Genomic DNA, 11,217 nt, shown 5'->3' on the forward strand with positions numbered 1-11,217 from the left:
GAGGTGGGTGTTGGTTACAGAATAACTCAGGTCTTCAGAAGCGTGACTACATAATAAGACATGTTTTCAAGCCTAGCTGATGAAATTTCAGTAACTATTTTTGGAGTGAGATCTTCTATTGATATGTCATATCTTTAAGATATTTCGTATGTAGATAAGTCATATTTATTTGATGTGATAATGACTTCAAAATTATTGGTCATTGATGTGCACTGTTCCCATGAAATAGTTAAAATATTATTTCTGCTAAAATAAAAACAATGATGCATTCAGAATTTGTATCTTACTGCTGTTTGAATAAACATTTTATATTATTGGTTTAGTGTTCTGACATACAATGCAAGGACATAGCATCTGGTTCATTTTAACCCATAAGTGTCTGTACAGCATATTATAATTATATTTTTAAATTATTGTAGGGGAGAAGAGGATCTTAAATCCAAAATTTTTTACAGAAACTGATTGTGGAATTCTTTATTTATGTCCTCAAAATAATACCTCAGAAAATGACACACAATCAGGCATGGTGGCTCATGCCTGTAATTCCAGCACTTTGGAGAAGCTGAGGTGGAAAGATTACTTGAGGCCAGGAGTTCAACACCAGCCTGGGCAACACAGAGAAACCCCGTCTCTGCAAAGAAAATTAAAAAAATTAGCTGGGCATGGTGTTGTACCCATATTGTCCCAGCTACTTGAGAGGCTGAGGTAGAAGGATAGCTTAAGCCCAAGAGGTCAAAGCTGCAGTGATCATGCCACTGCATTACAGCCTGGGTGACAGAGCAAGATCCCATCTCAAGAAAACAAACCAAAAAAGATGACACTTTAATGGTTATTCTGGTATCATCTAGGGATGAACACACATATACACAAATTTTAAGTAGATGATATTTCCCTAAGAGATATTCCTTAAAATAGTTGTCCCATATACATTATTTTGAATAATGTGTTATGTTTAAATGTTCATTTTCAGATTTACATTTGAATTTATTGATGCTTATCTAGCCTTTCCTTAAAGAACATGGATCACATATCCAGAAAGAAACATTGATGAGGAGTAAGCTCCAACATCATGCATGAACTTGCCCTAAAATACTCAGTCTTTCTGATGAAGTTTACCTTAAGAAAGTGAAAAATACTTTCAAAAGTAATATTTTTAACAATTAATGTGACTTTTGGGGGACAATTTTGAAAAACGTGCTTTCTTTAGCAGCTGAAAGTGGAAAACACAAGCTGAAATTAAGGCTATGACCATTTGTCATAATGCAGGCCACACATGGTCACAGCATTTTAAGTGGAAATATACTATGTTTGGTAATCTTTCTGTTTTTTAGAGGTCTTTGTATTACTTTTACAATAAAAGAAAGAATAATAGAAGCCCAAAAAGTAGCAGTTTTTAAAAGCACAAAATTTCTATCTTCTATTTGAGGATAGATAAGTGAAGCTATGTTTAATAAAGAAAAATAAAATATCAAGGAAATATGATCTTACCCAAATTTACATTTGAGTTTCTATCTCAGTTAAAAAATACTTCTGTATTCATGCTAAATCCTGGCCTCAGTGCTAATATTTTACAGACTGACTTGAAACTACCAATTCTAAAAATGGAAATAGTTTAAGCAATCTCTAATTTCATAAAATATGAGAATGCCCCTTTCAAGGAAAATTTATAATGGTTCTGAGTTATGTTTGTTTTTCTTGTTACTTTTTATTGCTAAAACTCTTTCACCAAGGTAGTATTTCTTTTATGCCCAGGAGGCAAAACAGCTTGGCATTCTGTTGAATTTGTTCATCTAAATGTCAACTTTTTAAAAATGGAATGAGGATTTTGTCTTAATATTTTCATTTAAGACTACAACTATATGACCTTTAAGATTCTCTCTTACTTTATAATCTCTGATGATTTTACTATACCTTCCCTTAAAATTAATGATAAAAATCTTAACAATCATTCTTAAGTAATATACATTGTTATATTAGCCTAAGACAGAATACAAAAATATTTACATCAACTATGGCTTTCTGTAAGGATAGTACAGATCTCAGACAGTCTCCAAAGAAGTTTTCTAGTGTCTTTGAGTTGCTGCCTGAGAAAAAGGGAGCACTGAAAGACTTCTCCAGAGATTACATTCTTGAACCCAAGGCCCTTCCTCCTCCTTCTTCCCCATCTTTGTGCTACTTCGCTCTTCTGAATCTCTGAAGTGTAATACAAGACCAGCAGGACTGCATAACAATAGAGATGAGACTATCTTTGCATTTATACTAATGTAGTTTGCCAATGTACAGATGCACAGCAGTTTTTGCTTAAATTAGGTTGCTGTTTAGTTTAACTCCTTACTCTGATTCAAAAGCTGTCTCTCAAGTTCCCTGCTGGGTTTGCTGGCTCATATTTCTCCCTTTGATCCTGGGTTCACTCCGCCTTCCTCACCAGCTCCCAGAGCTACCTGTTTAGTTCCAACTAAAAGTACTCTTACTGCAGTTGCCCAATGCTGGCTCCGTGGTTCTGTATTCTCTTTAGTCTGTCCATTACTCATTAACCTTCCACTGCTCCCTAAATGAGTCTCCTTCTTCCTGGACAACTCTAAACAGTCCTTTTGGCTCTGTTCAATGTTTAGCTTTTTATTTATTTTTTTTAGAAGTAGGGTCTTGCTTTGTCACCCAGGCTGGAGTGCAGTGACACAATCCTAGCTCACTGCAGCCTGGAACTCCTGGGCTCAAGTGATCCTCCCACCTTGGCCCCCTAAAGTGCTGGGATTACAAGGCGTGAGCCACTGCGCTGGCCTTCCATTGCTTGTATTTGCATATCCATACCTACAATTTAAAGAATGCTATCTATACAGAAGTATTAGCTTTCAGTATGATAAAAGAAATTAAATATGTTTTAAAATACATGTGTTTATAATGATACTTAAAAATGCTCACTAGTCACCTTTTGGAAACTGGTAACAAAAAAGAGTATGAGGGGAGACAGAACCAAGCATTTATCATACTTTTTCCATAAGAACCATATCTCAGCATCACCAAATAGTTGATAAGGGAAGGCTTTTTGGCTTGTTTTTGTTTTAATAAGTTGCAGCTAATAAATGGAGAAGGCGTAACAGAATTTACATGTCACCATTTTGCAATCCCTAATGAAATAAAGAATTTGGGCAAAGACCCTCAATGACTTCTAAACCATTAGATAAAAAACTTAATGACAAATTATGTAAAGAAAGGATCAAGTTGACAATACCAGAACACACTGATCAAATTTAACATTACAAGTAGGGAAACAATCATACACTCTATGCCTCATCATATAATGCAAAAGAAAATATACAACACAAACTATTAAATATTTTTACAGAAAATTGGCTACACAGGAAGCTGAGGCAGGATTGCTTGAGGCCAGGAGGAGTTCAAGGCCACAGTGAGCTATAAATGATCACACCTGTAAATAGCCACTGTACTCCATCCTAGGAAACACAGAGTGACCCAGTCTCAAAAAAAGAAAAAAAAAAAAAAAGAGGATTGAGCAAGATTCTTATTGAGCCCTCGATCAATTTTACAGGAAATACAGGAGACAGGATATCACAGGAAGGCAATCAGAAAAATTCAGAATGTGGGAAATTTTACAGGACAGATTATCTACTTTTTTCAACTAATTACGAGAAAAAGAAGAAAAAGATGCATATATGTCAATGGGACTTTAATGACATATTAACGTGTAATGTGTGCATTTTGGTTTCTGATTTGAAGAAATCGATTGTAAAAAACAATGATCTCTTGGGAAACAGGAAAATATGAAGACTGAGTATTTGATAATATTGAATTATTATTAATGTGAGGGTGTGATAATGGCATTGTGGTTTTTTTTTTAAAAAAGAATCCTTATATTTAAAAGATATATATCAAACATTCATGGATAAAGTGATATAAACTCTGGAATTTGTATAAAAATAATCCAGGACATGGGAGAAGCAAATGGGGTATAGACAAAAGAAGATTTAGCCATGAATTTTCAAGTGTCAAAGCTGGTGATGGCTACATGATGCTTCATTATACTATTCTATCCACTTTTGTATATGTTTAAAATTTTTCATAATAAAATGTTTTAAAGGATTTAGTAACTAATATATTTCTTTGAAGATATAATAGGAACTCTGCTGTCAAGAGAGAAGCTGTTTCCAGAAATCATAGCCTGTGATGTGGAATCTATTCTATGGGATTGTAGTGATACTCTCAATCTACCCACTTTTCTCCTTTTCTCCCCAAACCTTCAGAAAAATCTGGTACTGCCTGTTAAAATGTAGGCATTGAATGACCACTGGTTGGGAAGAAAGGTGTTTCCTAGGAGAGTGGTGGTTTATCTATTTGTTTTGGAGAATCCCCACTTTGCCCTCACCACTCTAGAGAGGAAAGTGGTGATCCACCCAGGTGAGTTCAAGCCCCTTTTAATACCCAGTGAAGCTAGCAAGTGCCCTAGGGCTACCTGTGAAATGACCTTGGAGCCACAGCCATGTCATAGGCTGGTAGTTTCTTGCTGGATTGGAGTAAGCTACTGCTATAGGAGCAAGGTTAGAGGAAACTAAGAATAATCTGCAGTCTAAATCAGGAAGTTCAAGACAAGGAAAGTACAGTTCTAATCTTGACCAAAAATGAAAACGAAGTAGATTGGTGGTAAGATGCTACCATGAAGATTTCTCAGGCCCATCAGGACTAGGAGAAGAGGGTCAGGGCCATCTGATAACCAGCCTTGGTTGCAGAAAAGGGTTCAGCTCTAAGATAGAGTTAGAGTGTAGACCAGGAGTCAGGAACACACACTTTGGAGAAAGTTAGTGATTTAGTGGAGAGGCTGTGATCCACGGATGATGTGGTCTTCCAGGAGTCTGATGTCACATGCAACCACACTGATCCTGGCAGTAGATACCACTCAGTAATGGTGGAGATGGAATTTGTATGCTGCTTAGTGGTGAAGACCTGTTGCTTTTCCATTGCACACTCTGCCTCCCAGCTCATTGAGCTGACTCGGCATATGGGAGAGTCCTTGAGCAAGCAGCTCTGTTCTCTCCACTTGGTGGTGTTCTCATCTTGGCATCCCTCCCAACCCCTGTTAAATGCTAATCCTTTGCTTAGGCAGCAGCACAAGAGAGCCAACATGACACAGAAGGAAGAAGAGGGAAGAGCCAGTGGGAAAGTCTTGGACTCCGGAGGCAAACTCACCTGGCTTAAATCCTGATTTTATTTCTTCCCAGCTTGTCAGCTTCTGGAAGATTTCCTGTTTTCAGAGGGTTTGTTTTATTGTCTGTAAAATAAGCAGAGAATTATCTATTTTGGAATATTGTCGGAAAAGTAAATGTAAAAGGGGCTATGAAACATAATATTAAAGTAAACAGGAATATCACCTCCTTTATAAACTTGTTATGGCCACTTGGGGTCCTAGGAAAAGTGGCAACAAGGACTAAGGGACAGGAGACTCTTAGGAGACTTTAATAGTATTTGGCGCTCCCAGATGCTGAACCTGTCTAAACTTGACCGAGGAAGAGTGGTTTTCATGAAAACCTTCTGAGTCAAAATATTACTATAAATTGCCCAGTCTCTTCACAGCAGTAGCCCCCTCCCATCCTCACAGGAGTAAGGGAGCTGGAAAGGAGTTTCCTGCTGATGCTTTCTTGTCCAAAGGACTTATTTGTTTTTTTATTCTATGATTTTCAATACTGCCAATAGATTGGACATCAGACTTCCAAGAAGCAAGCTGCCTGAGTGATGCACACCAAAACAGCTGATTCCTTTGGGCTAGGGCAAGGATGTCAATCTAAATCAATTAGCTGAAGCATTACATCAAGGAAAGTCTAAGGTGTTTTTTCAAAGAGATCAAAAATTACAGAGGATTAGAGAATAGGGTAATGTGTGAGGAGTTTAATTTCTCTCATACACTGTAGTCCATAAGTGAACAGTACAGGTTGAGGGATGGTTCTGCTTTACGTGAGTTGTAGTATCTGGAGATAACAGTAGACAATGGGGGAAGGCAACAGATTTTAAAATCTTTTGCTCATCTATTATAAAGCTCTTTATGCTTTTTAATATGATTTCTCAATATACAGACATTGCTCACTAAATCTTAACTTTTTTCTTCTTTCCATCCCATTCTATATCGAGTATATTGAAGATGGCTAACTACTGATAATTTTATGAAGTAGCTAAAGAAAATTAAATGTGCCAATAATGCTTTACACTTTGCCACCGTAAAAAAAAAAAAAAAAAAAGTAGCCTTACTTTTCTCTAGAATAGTCTCTAGACTTCTTATTGGCCTTGACTCATTGGTTTTATGCATATTTTTTAAAGGGGAATCACTGCACTCGTGTTTAACAGACTAGATCAACATCATTACATTTAATTTTAAATATCTTGTACTAGATTAGCTCTTGAAAACTCTAGATTTTGGCCAGTTCAAAACTAAATCACCAATAGGTAAAGATACAGAATTTAAGAAACTAGGAAAAATATTCAGCCCAGTAACCCCTTTAACATCCTTTCAAGATGGTCTTGAATCAGCAGTCACCAAGAAAAAGTCTCTAACAGTTTGGAGGTTCCTCATAAAACTAAAAATAGAACTATCATATGATCCAGCAATCCCAGTACTGGGTATATAATATACCCAAACGAAAAGAAATCAGTATATAGAAGAAGTATCTGCACTCCCATGTTTATTGCAGCATTGTTCACAATAGCCAAGACTTCGAAACAACCTAAGTCTTCATCAGCAGATGAATGGATGAAGAAAATGTGGTACATATACACAATGGAGCACTATTCTGCCATAAACAAGAATGAGATCCTGTCATTTGCAACAACATGCATAGAACTGGAGGTCATTATGTTAAGCAAAATAAGCCAGGCACAGAAAGACAAACATTACATCTTCTCATTTATTTGTGGGATCTAAAAATCAAAACAATTGAACTCATGCAGATAGAGAATACAAGGGTGGTTACTAGAGGCTGGGAGGGGGGGATGGGGGAAGTGGGGCTGGTTAATGGGTACCAAAAAATAAAAAGAATAAATGAGATCTAGTATTGAATAGCACAACAGGATAATTATAGTCGATAAAAATGTAATTGAACATTTAAAAATAACTAAAAGAGTGTAATAAAATTGTAGCACAAAGGATAAATGCTTGAGGGGATGGATACCCCATTTTCCATATGTGATTATTACACATTGCATGCCTGTACCAAAATATCTCATGTACCACATAAATACATATGCATCCTATGTACCCACAAATATTAAAAAAATTTTTTTGAAGAACAAGTCTCTAGAAGCTTGCTATGATTTTGTTGACTTTCAAGTTAAGTTGCTAAAAATATTTCTCCTGTATTTGTTTTGTTTGTTTGTTTCTTTGTTTTTGTTGGAGACAGAGTTTTCACTCTGTCATCCAGGCTGGAGTGCAGTGGGGTCATCCTGGCTCACTGCAAACTCCACTTCCTGGGTTAAAGCAATTCTTCTGCCCCAGCCTCCCAAGTAGCTGGGATTACAGGTGTACACCACCACACCTGGCTAATTTTTGTTTATTTGTATTGTATTGTTTTGTTTTGTTTTAGTAGAGATGGGGTTTTAGCATGTTGGCCAGGCTGGTCTCAAACTCCTGACCTCAGTGATCTGCCCACCTTGGCCTCCCAAAGTGTTAGGATTACGGGCATGAGCCACTGCACCCGCTCTGTTGTTTTTTACTTCATAAATACTTGTGTGTTATCAAAAAACCATATTAGGCACTCCTCTAACAGTAATCTTCCAAAGCCATCAAGACTTCTCTTTTTCCTGGGCTTATGGGACTTATTTCAGATCTACTGAATAATTTGTTTTATTATTAGATTGGATGGGTTTGCACTACTATTCCTTAGTGACAAAACCTTATGGAACATATTTTTCCACTAATTGCATGATCCCCAAATAGCCCAATGAATAAAGAAGCATTAGTTGGTCGGGCATGGTGGCTCACGCCTGTAATTCCAAGACGAGACCGAGACGGGTGGGAGACTGAGATGGGTGGATCGCCTGAGGTCAGGAGTTTGAGACCAGCCTGGCCAACATGATAAAACCCAGTCTCTACTAAAAATACAAAAATTAGCTGGGAATGATGGGGGGCGCCTGTAATTCCAGTACTTGGGAGGCTGGGCCAGGAGAATCGCCTGAACCCAGGAGGCAGAGGTTCGTGCCATTGCACTTCCAACTGGGCGACAAGAGCGAAACTCCGTCTCAAAAAAAAAAAAGAAAAGAAACATTAGTCATCTGGGTATTTTGTTTTCCCAGTACAAAACATCAGGTAAAGGGTTTCATCTGGAAAACTAAAATTTTCCCCACCTCTTACCTCGTAGGTGATGCCTTGGATAGTAGATGGAATGAAACATCAGACTGGAAGGATCATGCTAGTTTCCCTGAATTCTGGTCAAGGTCCCAAGATTGAAACGAGTTGTTCTTAGAGCTGTGGGAGTGGATATCTGAAATCACTCCTTTAAAAGCTGCAGGAGGCTTTGGGACTATGAATGGTAAAATGAAATGGTAAAATGTCAACTTGCAGAAAATTAAACGTTTCAAATCTTGACCTTGGAAAAGGTTGATTCCTGAGCAACTACAGGAGGGAAAATCACAGCCACAGTGGACTCAGGCAAAGAATGTCATCTAAACACAAAGCCTAAGAGCTCCCCCAAACAGTAGAATGCTGAAATTAGGAAAAAGCAGGACAAATAAGTCTTAACTCCAGCGCTACTGGATCCTAGTCACTTAAATTCTCTAAAAGCCATTGAGCCCATATAATATAGTGATTTAGCATCTGGGCTCTGGATAATCTAGCTTTCTAGTGCTGATTCTATCATTTACCACTGTGTGAACTCAGGAAGCTCAACCTCTCTAAGCATCATCTGTAAAATGGGGCTAGCAATAGAACCTAACTCTCAGGATTGTTGTGAAGAGTCAATAAGTGAATATGTGTACACTTGGCACATAGTAAATGCTCAATAATCGAGCTCTTATTATTACTCCCATGAGCTGCTGTGAGAACACCTGAGATAAAAGATGTGAACATGCTGTGAAGAACACAAATGGCCACACAAATTCAAGGTGTTGCTGGTTTGTTTAGTTTTCCAGTAGACCTACCTTGGTAGCTCACCAGAGATCTGGATGAAATCGCAAACGGTATTGAGAAAGATATGCCTTCTATAATCCTGGTAGTACCTGCAACTTGTGTTTCCAAAAGTTATTTCTTCTTTGCATGTGTCTGGTGAGGTGAACCTAATGCTGCTGGCAGCCATGCCCCTAGCCGGAATCATTGCCAATTATTTCAATAAAGCACAGATCCATTCCTCACCCTTGCAACTGAGAAATGCTGGAAAGGAGAGAGGAGTAAGAGAGTCATATTCCTTACTTCTTCCTTATTTTACCTTAGACCCTACCCCTCTTAGGTTCTCTGGCCAGTTGATTAGCTACACTTTAAGTCATTCCATAGATTTACGATGCCTGTTCTTACATAATCTAAATGGTAGAACTGGCACTAAAAACCTAGACTGTCCTAGTCAGGAGTTACAAAGACCAGCTTTCTGCCTGTGCAGAGATTAAACCTAGTATTATATGGGGAATTGGACCATTAATTTGGGTGGTTTAATTTGAAACGAAGTGGATTCTGCTACTTGAGAAATATTCTTGGAAGGAAAAAAAAAACCCCAAACATTCCACTCACTGTGAGAGTGTAGAACAGAGTAAAAGAATGGGCTTATAATTTGGGAGATGCTTTGAGTTTCTGCATGAAAGATGTTATCAGAATCCAAGAATTTTTGTTACTCAATAGCAATCCTATCAGAAGGCCAGCTTTTTCCCAAGGGCTGGTGGCATCAAGCAGCTTAGAGTCCAGAGAAAAAAGCATTACAAACAAGTTTTCTGGATGAAATGACACATGGAGTTATATAGAGTTTGCAAAATACATGATATTTTGAAAAGTACTCCTGAAGCTGAGCTCCGGCTTAAGAGAAGAAACCAACAATGAGTAAGATTCTATGGAAGGAATTCTGAAGAGTTGTGAGAATATTTTCCTTTTCTCTTAACATGGATGACCTTGTGTGTATATACTATTGCTGACTTCAGTAAACATTTATTGAGTGACCACTTAGTCAACAAAATAAATGTACTCTCCTATCTGTATCCCTGTAAAACACTCATCCTCTTGCAGTCTCTGGGGGAATCTCAGCAGAGGGGCATTTTCCTCAACTTAATCCTCAGAGAAAATCTGAAGCTGCCCTCATGTACTTTCTTGCCACAAGAAAGGCACTGTCTAGCAGCATACATCCCTCTTGGCCTGATGACTAAATCACAGCAAAAGTGGCCCATATCCTTCTATATTGCCTTCTCCTGCAATCCTCTAAAGGGGAAGAGATGATGGATAGGGAACTGTTGGGCTGTATGTAGGAAGAGATCTTTATTATGTTTTTTAATCATCCCTCAACTCCCCAGTACCATGTCACAGGTGAAGATGAGTAGGTGGACAAAAATCTGTTAATTGGAACATATCTGTACCTGTTTGCAAAGCATTAAGAAAAGTACATTTTGATCATGAATTGCAATAATTAGCAGCAAGCATTACACTCATTGTTAATGTTACCTCTGTTCTAGGCAGAGGTCAACATTGCCTCATGAATGAGTGACTCAGCATTACAAAATAGTGAAGTGTCTCCTCTGCAGTTAAATTTGGCCTTCTCTGAAGTAATGAAAACAAAGTCCCCAGTAGGAAAGCAAGGTTGGAGAATAATTTGGCAGGATATTGTAGCGATTACCACTCTTTCATAATCCTTGTGGTAGAAACTGCTAATTGTCGACCAAAATCTTCTCTGCTTTTCTTCTGGGCATATGCCACATGCCACCCTAAGATTGCATTTTCCTAATTCCTTTGAGACTAGGTACAGTCAAGTGACTATATTCTCAAAAATGGAATGTGAATACAGTACAACTCCTGTATCCTTTGCTTAAAATGAAACTGATGCTCTGAATCTGGTTTCTCTTCCACCCTGATATATCCAGGATTCATTTTTGACCACACAGATGAGGACAAGGCTCCTTCTGGGGGGTTGCCAGGGTAACAAAATAAGAGAAACAAGAGTGCTTGAATGCCCGTGTAAATTCAAGCCACCCCTGAACCTGCCGTGCTCACTTAAGGACTGTAATTCAGGAGGGAAATACATTTCTCATGCATTG

The 11,217-nt window shown here is 38.0% G+C and overlaps 1 long non-coding RNA gene across 1 annotated transcript in view; it reads right to left on the minus strand.

The window, feature by feature from the left end:
* The window catches only part of LOC105537098, a 19,175-nt gene extending 9,284 nt beyond the window's left edge, over nucleotides 1–9,891 (minus strand). The window contains exons 1-3 of the long non-coding RNA XR_001005673.1: nucleotides 9,713–9,891; nucleotides 8,348–8,461; nucleotides 5,200–5,281 (exon numbers count right to left, since the gene is read on the minus strand). This is a non-coding gene — a long non-coding RNA (uncharacterized LOC105537098). The remainder of the gene's footprint in view (nucleotides 1–5,199; nucleotides 5,282–8,347; nucleotides 8,462–9,712) is intronic.
* Between the last annotated feature and the right edge of the window lie 1,326 nt (nucleotides 9,892–11,217).

Source organism: Mandrillus leucophaeus, unplaced genomic scaffold, assembly GCF_000951045.1.
Source record: "Mandrillus leucophaeus isolate KB7577 unplaced genomic scaffold, Mleu.le_1.0 Scaffold169, whole genome shotgun sequence".
Lineage (NCBI taxonomy): Eukaryota > Metazoa > Chordata > Mammalia > Primates > Cercopithecidae > Mandrillus > Mandrillus leucophaeus.